The sequence below is a fragment of the Macaca mulatta genome, chromosome 4, assembly GCF_049350105.2.
Source record: "Macaca mulatta isolate MMU2019108-1 chromosome 4, T2T-MMU8v2.0, whole genome shotgun sequence".
In the NCBI taxonomy this organism is placed as follows: domain Eukaryota; kingdom Metazoa; phylum Chordata; class Mammalia; order Primates; family Cercopithecidae; genus Macaca; species Macaca mulatta.
This window is the reverse complement of record NC_133409.1, coordinates 68,734,450-68,749,979: the sequence shown is the minus strand read 5'-3', so window position 1 is coordinate 68,749,979 and position 15,530 is coordinate 68,734,450. Positions and strand designations below refer to the sequence as shown.

The window sequence follows — 15,530 nt, the reverse complement described above, 5'->3', positions numbered from 1 at the left end:
AGAGTCAGTTCCAGTCCCCAAACATGTTCCAGAGAGTATGGAGATACTAGACTGCTGACTGTGCTATTCATTGTCATAGCAAAAAGTTGGCCGTGAAATATTCCAGTACAGTACAGGATGCTTTTCAATGTTGATGAGAGATTTCTCTTTCGCTCTACATTAGACTACAAAATCTGAACTAGCAAAAATGAAACCATCCAAATGCTGGATGAAAATGTTAAACTTTTCCAACATGTTAGTGAGGATTTCTCATTTACACATAATAAAAATAACCACATCAATCCAGATCATTTTCCATATTTCCAAAAATATGCAGATCAATCAATGGGACAAATAGAGCACCATAACGTATGTATTTAGGAAAATGAGGGAGTAGGAAATGCCCGCATCCATCAGCTCCCTGGATAATTGCTGAACCCTGAGTGGCATCTGAGCATGAGATGGTCATAATGTCTGCAGTGAAATCTAATTTGGAGTTTGTACAGTGGTTATCTGGAGAGTGTCCTGGTTTGCAAGGAAACCATAGTAAAGTATGGGGCATGAGGTGGCATCTCTAAGATGGGGCGTTAGTGTGACAGCTCACTCTCAAGTAGTGCAGGAAGAGAAGTTCTCTGTAATGTGCTTGCGACCACTCTGTTCATTCTGCTTGTTTCATTTTCTTTTTTTTTTTTTTACTAGTTGAAAATAGAAATTGAAGAAAAACTTACTTTTCAGAAATTGATGTGAAGGAGTGAATACCTCCATAAATGCAGCACAGCTCCTCCTCCTGCAAAGCCAGGGCCTCCAGGTGTTCCCCTCTCACCCTTTGTTCTCAGCCTCAGGCAGCTTCTCCTGCCCCCTCCTCCCCTGCAGGCAACCCCCAGGCCCCTCTAGAGAATGAAGCAGCTCTACAGAATGAAGGCCCAGAGTCCCTTCATCAATTTCTAGATACATGACCTAATCCAGATGAGACTGAGATCTTTGAAGTGTTGGATTTCCATGGGCACAGGAGCTGAGGGAGGGTTCTCCTTCCATCTAGGGCTCACTTTACCACACAGCCATCGATGGTTGCCCAGGCCTGAGTCTGTGGCTGTATCCCCTCTCCATTCGGCTCACCCCTGCATGCACCTACAACTGAGGAATCCCCAGCACATCCTCTTCTCAGTCACCATGGAGGCATCTGGAACTGTGGGCAGAAGTAAGAGGGAGATAGGGGGCCCAGTGGCTCCTGGCTGCTGGGGATGGCATAGCCTGGGGTAAGGACTGGGCAGAGACCTTGAGTCCCACTCTGCCTCCAGCCACTCAGCCCTTTACCCATTAAATGAAAAAAGATAGGCACAGACATCCCTCTCCACACAGTATTCACGTGGGGAGAACCTGTACCTGGTGACCTTCAATCCCCAGGGTCCTGAGGCTGTGGGAAAGGGGAGGAGGCCTGGGCCAACCCCAGGGCCTGTCTCTGCTTCAGGACAGGGGCATGGGATGGCACCCACCTCTGTGACTGTGCAGGGACACAAGAACCCAGAAGGTTCTGGCCTGATGCACTAAAGCCTCTATCCAGGAGAGGCCACATGGAGGGTGGTCTGGAGGACAACAGACACATGGGGATGGGCAGTTCTTACACACGGGAGGGGCAGAGCTTGGTGGGTCCCAGGATCTGTGTGTGAGAAGAGTCCCATGTACAGGGCTGGGGACAGGAGCCTAGGTTAGTTCTGAGAGGAGGCCACTGGGAAGGCCCTGGCAGCCCCACCCCTGAGGCTGGAAGACCTGGGTCAGTGACTGGGTGAACAGGAGGAAGGCAGAAGGCTGGCAGGACAGTCCTGGGCAGGACAGCCAGGTAACAGGAGGAGGGGCCTCTGTGCACACCTGGGCCCACCTGCCTCACTCCTGCTGTAGGCTCCTGGCCACCAGACTCAGGCCCACCCAAGCTGGGAATAGCAGCAGCCCAAAGGTGCTAATGGCTGTGATCTAGCAATCATGCACCTCCTCCAGCCACCAGGGGGACACAGTACACACTTATCAGGAATCCAGAATCTTTTTCAGACTCACAGAGAATGTTTTTTCTCTCCTTCATCAGGTGTACCTGACATGATTTAAGTGGTGGTTGGAGACTGAGCATGCAACTGAATGAATGAGACACTTGCAGGAGGGAATGGGGCTCAAAGGAAAACCCAGGTACAGAAGGGGAGCCGGAGTGGCTCCTGGAACTGATACATGAATTCAGTCAAGTTTCAGCATACAAAATCAATGTACACAATCAGTAGCATTCTTACACTCCAACAACATTCTAGCTGAGAATGAAAGCAAGAACACAATCACATTTACAACAGCCACAAAGAAAATGAAGTACCTAGTAGTTCATCTACCCAAAGAGATGAAAGATCTTTATAAGAGAACTACAAAATACTGCTTAAAAAAATCAGAGACAACACAGATGAATAGAAAATATATTTCATGCTCATTGGTTGGAAGAATCAATATAGCTAAAATGGCCATACTTCCCAAAACAATTTACAGATGAAAAGTTATCACTATCAAAATACCAATATTGGTTTTCACAGAATTAGAAAAATCTATTCTAAAATATATTTGGAACCAAAAAAAAAAAAAAAAAGTTCAAACTCTCAAAACAATCCTAAGCAAAAAGGACAAAGCCAGAGGCATCACGTTACCAGACTTCAAAATATACAATAAGGCTACAGTGACCAACACAGACCTACACAGTTACAAAAATAGACGCTTAGATCAGTAGAACAAATTAGCCCAGAAATCAGCCTGCACACCTACCGCCATCTAATCTTCAACAGAAATGAGCAATGGAAGAAAGACTTCCTATTTAACAAACAGTGCTGGGCTAGAAGAGAGTAGGCGGGAGAGGGTGGGGTGACTCTGCGGGCGGAGCTCTCTGGCTTCTCTCTGCCTTCCGTGCAGGTTCTTGCTTCCTTCCTCCTTGGACATCGGAGTCCAAGTTATTTGGCCTTCGGGCTCTGGGGCTTGCATCAGCAGTTTCCGACTTCCGGGGTCTCTGGGACCTTTGGCAGGGGATAAAGGCTGCCCTGTGAGCTTCCCCGGTTTTGAAGCTTTCTGACTTGGACTGATCCCTGCTGGTTTGTCTCCTCCCAGTTTGCAGACGGTCTACCATTGGACTTTGCCTTGAAATCGTGTGCACCAATTTTCCCTAATAAACTCCCTTTCATATACATATACCTATATCCTATCGGGGCAGTCCCTCTGAAGAACCCTAACTGGGGCCGGGGGGTGGGGCACGGGTTGTCCCTGTGGCACCCTCTCCCTATTTTCGGAGTTGGAGTTTCTTCTGGTTCTCCTGCCACGTGCTTCTCCTTCCCTTTTTCCCGTCCTCTCTCTGAACCTACTTTTCCACACCTCTCGGGCTTTTCTCAGCCTCAGGACGTCCATCCTGGAAGAGACCCCAGCCCAGCCGAGGAACCAAGGGCCCTGTCCTCCAGGCGACGGGGTCGGGAAGGGGACGATTAGAAGCTCCTGACCCGACCCGTGGACCCTCAGGACCAAATGAGTCACGGGCGCCGCCCACCAGCAGCCTCAAAGAAAGCAGGAGGGGGATCCGCGCGGGAACCGCGCTGTTGGAGCTCCAAGGACCCCAGCTGGTAGGTGACGTCTCCGCAGGAGCCAGGTGTAAAGTCCTCCCCGCCCCCCGCACCAGGCTGTGGGAGGAAACCAGCAGTCACCTCTGATTTCCCCTCACCTCAAGCCCGAGGAAAAAACCTTATCCCTGCCACGATGGGCTAGTCCTCCTACGTCTTCCAAAGGCGTTTCCGCCCGCTGCCACCCGCCCGGGGCCGGGTCCCTCCTGATGGGACATCGGCTGCAGCAGGGCGCCCCCTGAGGGGTATCAGGCTAGTGGGGGCCGAGCCCGGGCACAGCTGGCGCCCAGGGAGGAGCGCGCGGAACCAGAAGGTACGCGGCGGGCCAGAACTGAAACCCCCTGGAACTAACTTTCCACGCAAGTGTTTTGCGGTTGAAATCCAGGGACGCCGAGGCGCGCAAGAGGCAAAAGGCAAAAATGACCGTAGAGCGACTCCGACCCGATTTCACCACCCACAGACACACAAAAACGAACACCACAGAGAAAGTACAAAACTTAAGCCCTGCTCTTTGTGAAACACGCATTTAAGAACATAAAGAAGCAGCGCGCAAGTGGAAGAAAAGATTTGCAAAACGAAGTGAAATGATCTCCTGGGAAGAACGGGAAGCAGGAGACACGCGGAGTGAAACGTCAGGGCGTTTCTCTGCGCTGCGGTTCCACCCGGGTGACCAAAGCCCCGGACGGCTCAGCGGGAGGCGCCGACATTTCCTCCGCGCGGTGAACAGCGGTGTCCTCGGCATTCCGTTGCAAGGTCCGGGTCCCAAAGGAGCTGACTGAGGGCCCCACGTTCCTTCATTGCGTTCTGGCTCTGCCTCTGCTGCGGGACTGTTCCTGGACCGCGCGGGCCGGTGAGTTCCAGGATTGGGTCGGAGAAAGAGGAGAGGGCGTCGGGGAGGAAGGCCTTTCTGACTGCGCCTGTGCCCTTCTCCATTCCCCACGCAGGGGCTCCTTCTGGCCACGTCGCGTCCCTGGGGTTGCTTCTCCCCGCTTGAGAAAACACAGTGGCAGAAACGAGGCCAGAAAGGAACGGCAGTAAAACAGCTCGTTGTCTGGGATAAATGCCAAGATTCTTGATCTGGCCGCCAAGGAAATCAAGGACGGGGACGTGCATCACCTAGTGAGATTGGAGCAGGAGTTTCATAGGCGAAAGGAAAGAAGAGCTGTCTGTCACAGAGAGGGGTCCCGAACGATTTGCCAGGTTATAGAAACAAACGTCAGGGTTTTTATAAATGGGCTAAGTAGGAGGGGGTGTCTTATCTCCATAGGGCCTGAAGAACCGGTTAGGATCAGGTGTGCCATCTGCATAGGGCAGAGTCTCTAGCAGTCCCCACCCCATTCGTTGATCATGCAGGCAGGCTCTTAGTTTGTGCTGCTCTGCGCTACTTACCTGCCTGTGATAAAAGGGGATGGTGAGTTTCTGTGCCTGTTCCCAGGCTCTTTCTTGAAGCTGGAGGCATCCCCACCCCATGCACGCTTCCGACTTCCCTATCTCAGTGTGCCTAAAGAAACGGACAGGGGCCAGGCGCAGTGGTTCATGTCTGTAATCCCAGCACTTTGGGAGCCCGAGGCGGATGGATCACCTGAGGTCAAAAGTTCCAAATCAGCCTGGCCAACATGGTGAAACCAGTCTCTACTAAAAATACAAAAATTAGCTGGGTGTGGTGGTGGGCGCCTGTCATCTCAGCTACTTGGGAGGCTGAGGTGGGAGGATTGAACCTGGGAGGCAGATGTGGCAGTCAGCCTAGATTGAGCCACTGCACTCCAGCGTGTGCGACAGAGCAAGACTCTGATTCAAAAAAACAAAAACAGAAACAAAAACGAACGGAATACCTCGTGTTTAGGTGTTACAAAATCCAGGCCAGACAAATCTAAACTTTAATCTCACACCCAGTTCCTAGATTAGTCCCTTCTCCAGCTCAAGTTCAACCTAAGCCTAAGGGGTCTTTAGCTGAGGGGGCAGGCACCATCTGCTCCCTTCTCCATCTTGGTTCCTCATTTTTCTGTGCTGGCTTCTCTGGGGTGGGATGCGTTAAAAAGTAGGGACAGGCTAAAGGTCTTTGGCTTTTTCGTTCTGTTGATGAATGAGTTCCAAATACTAGCTTTCTCTTGTATGATATTTCATTTATTTATTTGTTAAAAATATTCATTTAGAACACACCATTCATGTGCCAGACACTGTCCCAGGGACTGAGGATAGGGTGATAAATGAGGTAAACAAAAATACCTGCCCACGTTAAGCTCCTATTCTAGGGAAGACAAAGAAGAAAGAAAACACACGTGTACTTAGTAAAATAGAAGGTTCCAAGTACTGAAAAGAAAAATAAAGCAGGCGGGGCTCAGTGACTCACATCTGTAATCCCAGCAATTTGGGAGGCCGAGGTGGGTGGAATGCTTGAGCCCAGGAGTTCAAGACCAGCCCGGGCAACACAGCAAAACCCTATCTCTACAGAAAAAAAAAAAAAATTTTACCTGGGTGTGGTGGCATGCACCTGTGGTCCCAGCCACTGGGGAGGCTGAGGTGGGAGGATTGCTTGAGCCAGGGACTCAGAGATTGCAGCAAGCCAAGATCGCACCATTGCACTCCAGCCTGGGTGAGAGAGCCAGACCGTGTCTAAAAAAAAAAAAAAAAAAAAAAACCCAGAAAGCAGAGATGGGGGCAAGAGGCTGGGGATACAAGGTACCCTGAGCTCCCACAGGTCTCTGTCCCTCTCCTGTCTCACTGGGCACAGGCCACCTGGGGCTTGTGGTTGTTTTGTGCCAACCTAATATCTTGTTCTTCCCAACTGTTGAAGGCCAGTTGAGCCTTCTTTGTCCTCCACAGGGAACAGCATTGGCCTAAACCTGCAGACACCAACCATTGATTGCAAAGGGAAGTCAGCTCAGGTGAACCCGCTGGTGAAGAATGATTCCAGCGTGGGGACACAGAGGCTGACATTTCTTGCTGTAGGTGATTTAATATTGTCCCTCAATATTTCATTCTCCCTGTAAGAGTGTGACACAGCCATATCCTTGCCAGGGCCCAAAGGAGGGTGGATAGACTTACCCATCCCACAGGGCATTTCTTGTGGCTGGGTGACTTTCTTATGCCAATGAGATTTTCATAGACACGGCACAAGCAGAAGCCTGGAATGTGTCAGCGCTGCCAGGCCTGCCCTCTAATGCTCTTGATTTTTCCCACAAGATGAGCGTGCCCCAGGAAACTGCGGCTCCAACTGCAGGATGAGAGGCATGTGGAGAACACATGGTTACAACCTCAGCCTGGAGTCAAGCCCAGACTAGATCAGCCTAAGCCCAGCTAAGCCATGGGTGCAGGAGTGAAAAACAAATGCTAACTGTCCATGACATTGACTTTCAAAGGGCGTGTCATGTTATGCAGCTCATCCCAGCAACAATGAAGGTGTTTCTCTATCAGTCAGTCAGCAAATAATTATTGACAAACAATGTGCTAGGAAGGTAGAGTGATTTGAGTTGATTTGGTCCCTAATCTCACGGAGCTTACTTTCTAGAAGGGAAGACAGATGATGGATGAATAAATATAAATTATTCTATTAGGTTGGTGCAGCAGTAATCCCAGTTTTTGCCATTAAAAGTAATGGCAATAAAAAGTGGGGAGGAGCCGGTGCTGCAGTTCATTGAAAGTAATGGCAAAAGCTAAGATGACTTCTGCACCAACCTGATGGAATAATTCCGAGTGTACAAAATGCTGCAATGGGAAAGTTCCAAGTGCTAGGATAGCATCTAGCTACCTGGAGTCAAGAGATAGGCGGTCAACCTAACCAAGGTTAAATCCAAGTGATGGGGGCGGGCAGGGAGCAATATTTCAGTGAAGAGTCTAAAGATGAATGGTAATTAGAAAAGTGAACCCAGATGGTGAGAGGGGAAAGTGTTTCAGGCACAGAGAACAGCATGGGCAAAGGCCTATATGGGGAGGACATCGTGTGTTCATTGATCTGAGGGGCGACCAGCAGGCTGGAGCTGAGCAGGTTGAGAAGAGGATGGGAGCCAGGGCAAGGGACCTCATGCAGAGGGTACAGAGGGTACAGCAGAGGCAAAGACCCGGAGTCAGGCCTGCGCCTGTGTGGTTTGAGGAACTGACAAAGGCATGTCTGGCAGGAAAGTAACAGCAGAGGGGAGACCGTAAGGCCAGGGCAGCGGGCAGGGCTGTGCTGGGCACTGTGGGCTGTGGATGGGAGCTGGCACTTATGCTCAGGTGGTGGGAACATGTTAGAAGATTTTAAGGAGAGCAGTAACATTTGGGGATAATATGTATTCTGGGAACCTCAACAAACTGAATTCATAGTTTGAATGTTCATAAGACTTCTGCACAGGCAGAGAGAAATAAGATCATTTCTACAACTGTGAAATAATATAATATTTAAAAATTACTAAGTTTTTTACATTTTTATTTATTTATTTATTTGAGACAGAGTCTCGCTCTGTCACCCAGGCTTGAGTGCAGTGGTGCCATCTCGGTTCGCTGCAAGCTCCGCCTCCTGGCTTCACGCCATTCTTCTGCCTCAGCCTCCCGAGTAGCTGGGACTGCAGGCACCCGCCACCATGCCCTGCTAATTTTTTTGTATTTTTAGTAGAGACGGAGTTTCACCATGTTAGCCAGGATGGTCTTGATCTCCTGACCTCATGATCCATCTGCCTCAGCCTCCCAAAGTGCTGGGATTACAGGCGTGAGCCACCGCACCTGGCAAAAATTACTAAGTTTTTAAAGGTCATTTCAAATGGTCGATTTCTATCTTACATTTGAACATAAGTAGATTGCAAGGTTGGGGAAAGCAGAAAAGTTTCCTGACTTGTGTGAACATAAAAGAAATATCAATTTGAAAGCAAAACATGTATTCATTCACTTCCTCTGCAGTTTTCTTGACTGCTGAACTTCATAAGAAGGGATTGTTCATGAAGGTCATGGAGCTGGGGACCTGGGGAGGACTGGTGTTCTAGTTTGAGGGTCATGGAGCTGGAGACTCGGGGAGGAGCTGGTGCTACTGTTCTAGTCTGAGGTGCTGCTGTTCTAGCCCCAGGAGCCCTGGGAAGGAACCAGTGCTGCCACTGATGTATTAGGGTCTTGGAGCTGGAGATCTGGATGGAGCTGGTGCTGCTGTTCTAGTTTGAGGGTTGAGGAGCTGGAAACCCAGGGAGGAGCTGGTGCCACTGCTGTTCAAATCTGAGGGTGATGGAGCTGGTGGAGCGTTGGGGAGGAGCGGTGCTGCCTTTCAAGTCTGAGAGTCACTGAACTAGGGGTCCAGGGAGGAGCTTATGCTGCTGTTGTAGTTTGAGGGTTGTGGAGCTGGAGACCCGGGGAGGAGCTGGTGATGCTGTTTTAGTTTGAGGGTTGTGGAGCTGGAGATATAGGGAGGAGCCGATGCTGCCGTTCAAGTCTGAGGGTCCTGGAGCTGGAGGCCTGGGGAGGAGCTGGTGGTGGTGTTCTAGTTTAAGTGTCATGGAGCTGGAGCCCTGGGGAGGAGCTGGTGCTGCCACTGATGTCTTAGGGTTGTGGAGTTGAAGATCCAGGAGGAGCTGCTGCTGCCATTCTAATTTGAGGGTCATGGAGCTGGAGACCCAGACAGGAGCTGGTGCTACCGCTGTTCAAATCTAAGGGTGTTGGAGCTGGAGTCTTGGGGAGGAGCTCAGGCTGCCTTTCAAGTCTGAGAGTCATTGAGCTAAAGGTCCAGGGAGGAGCTGGTGCTGTTGTTCTAGTTTAAGGGTCATGGAGCTGGAAACCTGGGGAGGAGCCAGTGTTGATCTCCTTTGAGGGTCATGGAGCTGGAGATCCGAGGAGGAGCCGGTGTTCTTCTAGTTTGAGGGTCGTGGAGTCGGAGACCCGGGGAGGAGCTGGTGGTGTTGTTCTGGTTTGAGTGTCATGAAGTTGGAGACCTGGGGAGGAGCCAGTTTTGTTCTAGTTTGAGGGTCATGGAGCTGGAGACCCAGGGAGCGCCGCTGTTTTTTTAGTTTGAGGGTCATGAAGCTGCAGACCCAGGGAGGAGCACTGTTGTTCTAGTTTAAGGATCGTGGAGCTGGAAACGTGGGGAGGAGCTGGTGTTGTACTAGTTTTCGGGTCGTGGACCTGGAGACCTGGGGAGGAGTGGTATTGTTCTTGTTTTAAGGTCATGGAGCTGGAGACCCAGGGAGGAGCCGGTGTTATTCCAGTTATAGAGTCGTGGAGCTGGAGACTTGAGGAGGAGCTTGTGTTGTACTAGTTTGAATGTTATGGAGCTGGAGATCCTGGGAGGAGCTGTGTTGCCCTTGTTTGAGGGTTGTGGAGCTGCAGACCCAAGAAGGAGCAGTGTGGTTCAAATTTGAGGATTGTAGAGCTGAAGAACCAGGGAGGAGCTGGTGTTGTTCTAGTTTGAGGATTGTGGAGCTGGAGACCTAGGAAGGAGCTGGTGCTGCTGTTGTAGTGCGAGGTGAATGGAGTGGAGACCTAGAAATGAGCATTATTGTTTTAGTTTGAGAGTCGTGGATCTGGAGACCCAAGGAAGAGCTGGTGTTGCTGTTGTTTAAATTTTAGTTTATGGAACTGGAGAACTGGGGACGAGCCGGTGCTGCTGTTCTAGTGTGAGGGTCATGGAGCTAGAGACCCAGTGAGGAGCTGGTGCTTCTGTTGTTTAATTCAAAGGGTGGTGGAGGTGTAGACCAAGGGAGGGGCCGGTGTTGTTGTTCTAGTTTGAGGCTCGTGGGGCTGGAGACTCAGGGAGGAGCTGGTGCTTCTGTTCTAGTGTGAGGGTTGTGGAGGTGAAGACCCAGGGAGGAACTTTGTTGTTCTAGTTTGAGGGTTGTGGAGCTCGAGACCTAGGAGGAGCTGGTGCTGCTGTGGTTTAAGGCTGAGGGTCATGGAACTGGAGACCCAGGGAGGAGCTGCTGCTGCTGTTCAAGCCTGGGGGTCGTGAGCTGGAGAGCGGGGAGGAACTAGTTCTGGTGTTCTAGTGTGAGGATCGTGGAGCTGTAGACCCAGGGAGGAGCCACTGTTGCTGTGTAGTTTGAGGATCGTGGAGCTGGAGACCTAAGGAGGAGCCGATGCTGCTGTATAGTTTGAGGGTCATGGAGCTGGAGACCTAGGGAGGAGCTAGTGCTACCACTGTTTAAGTCAGGGGGTCGTGGATCTGGAGGTTGTGGGAGGTGTCCATGCTGCTCTTCATCTGTGGGTAGGATCCGGTGCTTCAGTTGAAGTTTGAGGGTTTGGGAGCTGGAGATCCAGGAAGGAGCTGGTGATGCCGTTCTATTTTTAGGGTCGTGGAGTTGGAGACCCGGGGAGGAGCCTGTGCTGCTGCTGTTCATGTTTGGGGGTTGTATAGCTGGAAACCCAGGGAGAAGCCAGTACTACTGCTTTTAAATTTTGAGGGTTGTGGAGCCTGAGACCTGGGGAGAAGCCATCGCTGCTGTTCAAATGGCTCCTCCTTGGGTCTCCATTTCCCCAACCTTCAAACTAGAACAGCAGCAGCAGCTCCTCCCCAGGTCTCCAGTTCCATGACCCACACTAGAACAGCAGCCCCGGCTGCACCTTGGGCCTCCAGATCCCCCACCCTCAAACTAGAAGAACAGCAGCAACTCCTCTCCAGGTCTCCAGATCCATGACCCTCTAACTAGAACAGTAGCACTGGCTCCTCCCCGGGTCTCCAGCTCTTCCACCCTCAGACTTGAGGAGCTGGAGACTCAGGGAGGAGCCAGTGCTGCTATTCTACTTTGAGGATTGTGGAGCTGGAGACCCAGCGTGCAGCTGCTACTGCTGTTCTAGTTTGAGGGTCTTGGAGCTGGAACTTTTATGAGGAGCTGGTGCTGCCTTTCAAGTCTGAGAGTCGTTGAGCTGGAGATCCAGGAAGGAACCGGTGTTGCTGTTGTTGTCTGAGGGTTGTGGAGCTGGAGACCCAGGTAGGTGCCAGAGCTACAATTCAAGTTTGAGGGTGGTGAAGCTAGAGACCCAAGGAGGAGCCAGTGCTGCTGTTCATGTCTGAGGGTTGTGGAGCTGGAGACCCAGGTAGGTGCCAGAGCTACAATTCAAGTTTGAGGGTGGTGAAGCTAGAGACCCAAGGAGGAGCCAGTGCTGCTGTTCATGTCTGAGGGTTGTGGAGCTGGAGACCCGGGGAGAGGCCGGTGCTGCTGTTCATGTCTGAGGGTCATGGAGCTGGAGATCTGGGGAAGAGCTGTTGCTGCCGTTCAAATCTGTGAGTCCTGGAGCTGGAGCCCTGGGGAGGAGCCTGTGCTGCCATTCATGTCTTAGGTTCATGGAGCTGGAAACCTAGGGAGGAGGCGGTGCTGCTGTTCTAGTTTAAGGATCATGGAGCTGAAGACCCGGACAGGAGCTGGTGCTACCGCTGTTTAAATCTGAAGGTCATGGAGCTGGAGCCTTGGGGAGGTGCTGGTGCTGCCTCTCAAGTCTGAGAGTCACTGAGCTGGAGATCTAGGGAAGAGCCACTGCTGCTGTCATAGTTTGAGGATCGTGGAGCTGGAGACTGGGGAGGAGCTGGTGCTGCAGTTCAAGTTTTATGGTTGTGGAGCTGGAGACCTAGGGAGGAGCTGGTGCTACCATCATGTAAGTCTGAGGGTCGTGGAGCTACTGGCCCTGGGGAGCAGCCAGTGCTACAGTTGAGGTTTGAGGGTCAGGGAGTTGGAGACTTAAGGAGTAGCTGGTGCTGCTCTTCTAGTTTGAGGGTCTTGAAGCTGGAGCCTTGGGGAGGAGCCACTGCTGCCTCTCAAGTCTGAGAATCATTGAGCTGGAGGGGAGCTGGTGCTGCTGTTGTAGTTTGAGGGTTGGGGAGCTGGGGAGCTGGAGATCTTGGGAGGAGCCAGTGCTGCTGTTTAAGTCTGAGGGTCATGGAGCTAAACGTGGAGCCAAATTTGGAGAAGTAGAGAGAGAGAGGGTCACAGGATGCCACTTAAAACTGTAGATGTAGCTGTACCCCAAGCAAGTTAAGCTTGGGAACTTCTCAATTCCAGTGATTAATACATTCTTTTTCCTCTTACACAGTTTGGATTTGTTTTCTGTCTCATGAGACAGAAAGACAATGATTAATACCCTTAGGAATTGAAAAGCTTAAAAAAACTAAATGATGTTGCTAATAATAATAATAGAAATTAAACCGTCATTATCCTGACTGAGACAAAATTACACACACACACACACTATATATATATATATATATATATATATATATATATATATATATATATATATATGTATATTCAATCAGTCAGTAAAATTAAAAATGAATTGAAAAATAGACCCAAGCAAAGCTGTAAAATCTTGTTTCATGGAGAAGCAATGGAGGACAGAGATTAATCTGAGAGTTGCTGTTAATGGAGAAACTGAGAACTTACCATTTTTCCTGTGAGGTTTTGGTGCAGAATGATATTCTATGTGTTCTGGCAGCTGAGTCACTTTGCATGGCCTGGTGATGCAGTAGGTGTCACAGAAGGACCCTGTCCCAGCTGATCCTGCCTCTCTGCTATGATGAGTGTGGCCTCTGATCCCCGACAACTGACCAACTGACCGTGTCTTGAGAGGAGACCAGGCCCATGAGCACAAGGGTATCCATGGTGAGGTTCCATGGATGGAACACTATGGATGTTCCTGATGTTCCTTCCTGATGTGGATCTGCCATCTTGCTATTTAATGGATCTTGTTTATAACTGTCTTCTAAATATTGAATAGAAAAATGTATTTGTATAATATGGGTAAGGTATAAAGAATATCGACGCGTTGGGCACCCAGGACCTCCACCAAGTTTAGGGAATAGAATCTGAAGAGACATAAGTTTGGATGCTCCCTGGAGGCCCCTCCTGAATCCCAGTCCCTTCCCTTCTACAGAGGGAATCATTTTCTGCTTTAGTCTTTATTATTCCGGTACTTTTCTTCATAGTACGTTTCTTTCACCATGTATGTGTACATCTCTAAACAATATGCCATTTAGTTTTTGAACTTTCTGTTGTCTTTGAGACAGGGTCTTGCTCTGTTGCCTCGGCTGCAGTTTTTGAACTTTGATGTGAAGGAATTCTTTTGTGTGAATGCATTGGGTCTGAGCATTTGCTCGATGTCTACTTTTGTCCTCCATTCTCTTCCTGAGACCCATCAACATTGACGTGATTCATTTTCATTGCTGAGTGATCTCCCGTTCTATGAGGGGAACATGGGAAATGTCTATTTTCCTGTTGATGAGTGTTTGGCCAGGTTGGGGCCCTTAGGACTGTGTTGCTAGAATGTTCTTGAGCATTTCTTTTGTACACAAGTGCAAGTTTCTTCTGGTCAGTAGCTTTCAATTTTTAAAATTTCCTCCCTGGTAATAAATGTAATTTTCCTCATAACCCACAACACACATCCTTTCATATACAAGAATACAGCAACAACAAAAAATTCATAATCATTCTTAGCAGCGGCTGAACGCTCTTGTTGCTTTCCATTCTCCCCAACCGTTTCATTTACTAGGTTGTGGGATTTTTGCCAGTTTGGTGGGTGTCACGTGATACCTCATCCTGTTAGGCTGAGACCCTCTTCATGTTTTTATTGGTCATTTCTTCACATTTCCTCTTCTATAAAGGGCTGGTTCAACTCTATTGCCCATTTTCCCTTTAGTTGTCTGAATTTTTGTCTTTTTCTTTTATTATTATGATTTGAGACGAAGTCTCACTCTGTCACCCAGGCTGAAGTGCAATGGCACGATCTCAGCTTACTGCCACCTGTGCCTTCCAGGTTCAAGCAATTCTCCTGCCTCAGCTTCCAGAGTAGCTGGGATTACAGGTGTGCACCCAAACTCTCCTGACAGCCTGTCCGTCACCCACTCCTCATTTCTAGATCACCAGGAATTCAAGACTTAGCAAATCCAGAGGCCTCCAGCAGATCAAGATGATGCCATAGACTCAGCATCTCATGAGATTTAATCCCTTTGGCAATAATCCTATCGCTGGAATTTCTTAAAATGCTTTGCCATTTTCTCTTGTGCTACCTGATGGAAGAATCCCTGCACTTAAAGTTTTAACTTAGTGAAAAAGAAATCTCAACCAAAAGAACATTTTCTGTCATCTTCTTTGGTTGTGGAAAAACAGATGCTTCTCTAAACTATGATTTTGTTCTTCTAAAGTATTGCCACTAAAATACCATGGCTGACTTCAGAACACCAGGGATTCTTTACATGTCCTGAATCAGAATTTTCTAATTTGTTCATAAGAAAATATAAAGCCATGATTCTTTCCTTTAGTAATTTATCTGCTACTGATATTTAGTTAAAAATCTCTATTTTTTTGTTTTTTTGAAGGATGGAGTCTCGTTCTGTAGCCCAGCCTGGAATGCTGTGGAGTGATCTGGGCTCGCTGCAAGCCTCCTGTGTTCCTGCCATTCTCCTGCCTCAGCCTCCCGAGTAGCTGTGACTGCAAGCGCCTGCCACCCCGCCCTGCTAATTTTTTTTTGTATTTTTAGTAGAGACGGGGTTTCACCGTGTTAGCCAGGATGGTCTCGATCTCCTTGACCTCATGATCCGCCTGCCTCTGCCTCCCAAAGTGCTGGGATTACAGGTGTGAGCCACCACACCTGGCCAAAAATCCCATTTTCTAAAATATTTATTGGCTTTCAAATTTCGTGTTATAATCCAGTAGAGAATTAATGGAATTTCATTCTTTCCTCATGTGATCGAGTAATGAACTAGAGATTCCGCTAGACTATTTGGGAAGAAGGTAACCTAACGATACTTCTAAACTAGAGATTCTGCTAGACTGTTTGGGAAGAAGATAACGATACTTCTAAATTACAGGTCCTCTGACTGTCAGTCTTGAACATTGTCCTGATACCCTGGACAAACATCAATGCTCCTATTCTTAAAAAACATGACTGGCTGGGCACAATGGATCACGCCTGTAATCCTAGCACTTTGGGAGGCCAAGGTGGGTGGATCACCTGAGGTTGGGAGTTCGCAACCAGCCTGACCAACAT

At 49.2% G+C, this 15,530-nt stretch overlaps 1 protein-coding gene across 2 annotated transcripts in view; it reads left to right on the top strand.

The window, feature by feature from the left end:
* The first annotated feature begins 3,789 nt into the window (after positions 1–3,789).
* LOC694076 (UL16-binding protein 6) overlaps positions 3,790–15,530 on the top strand; it is a 30,598-nt gene continuing 18,857 nt past the window's right edge. For both annotated transcript variants that reach the window (XM_077999528.1, XM_028847219.2), the window contains exon 1: positions 3,790–4,452. The gene's annotated coding sequence lies outside the window, so the exon portion shown is untranslated. The remainder of the gene's footprint in view (positions 4,453–15,530) is intronic.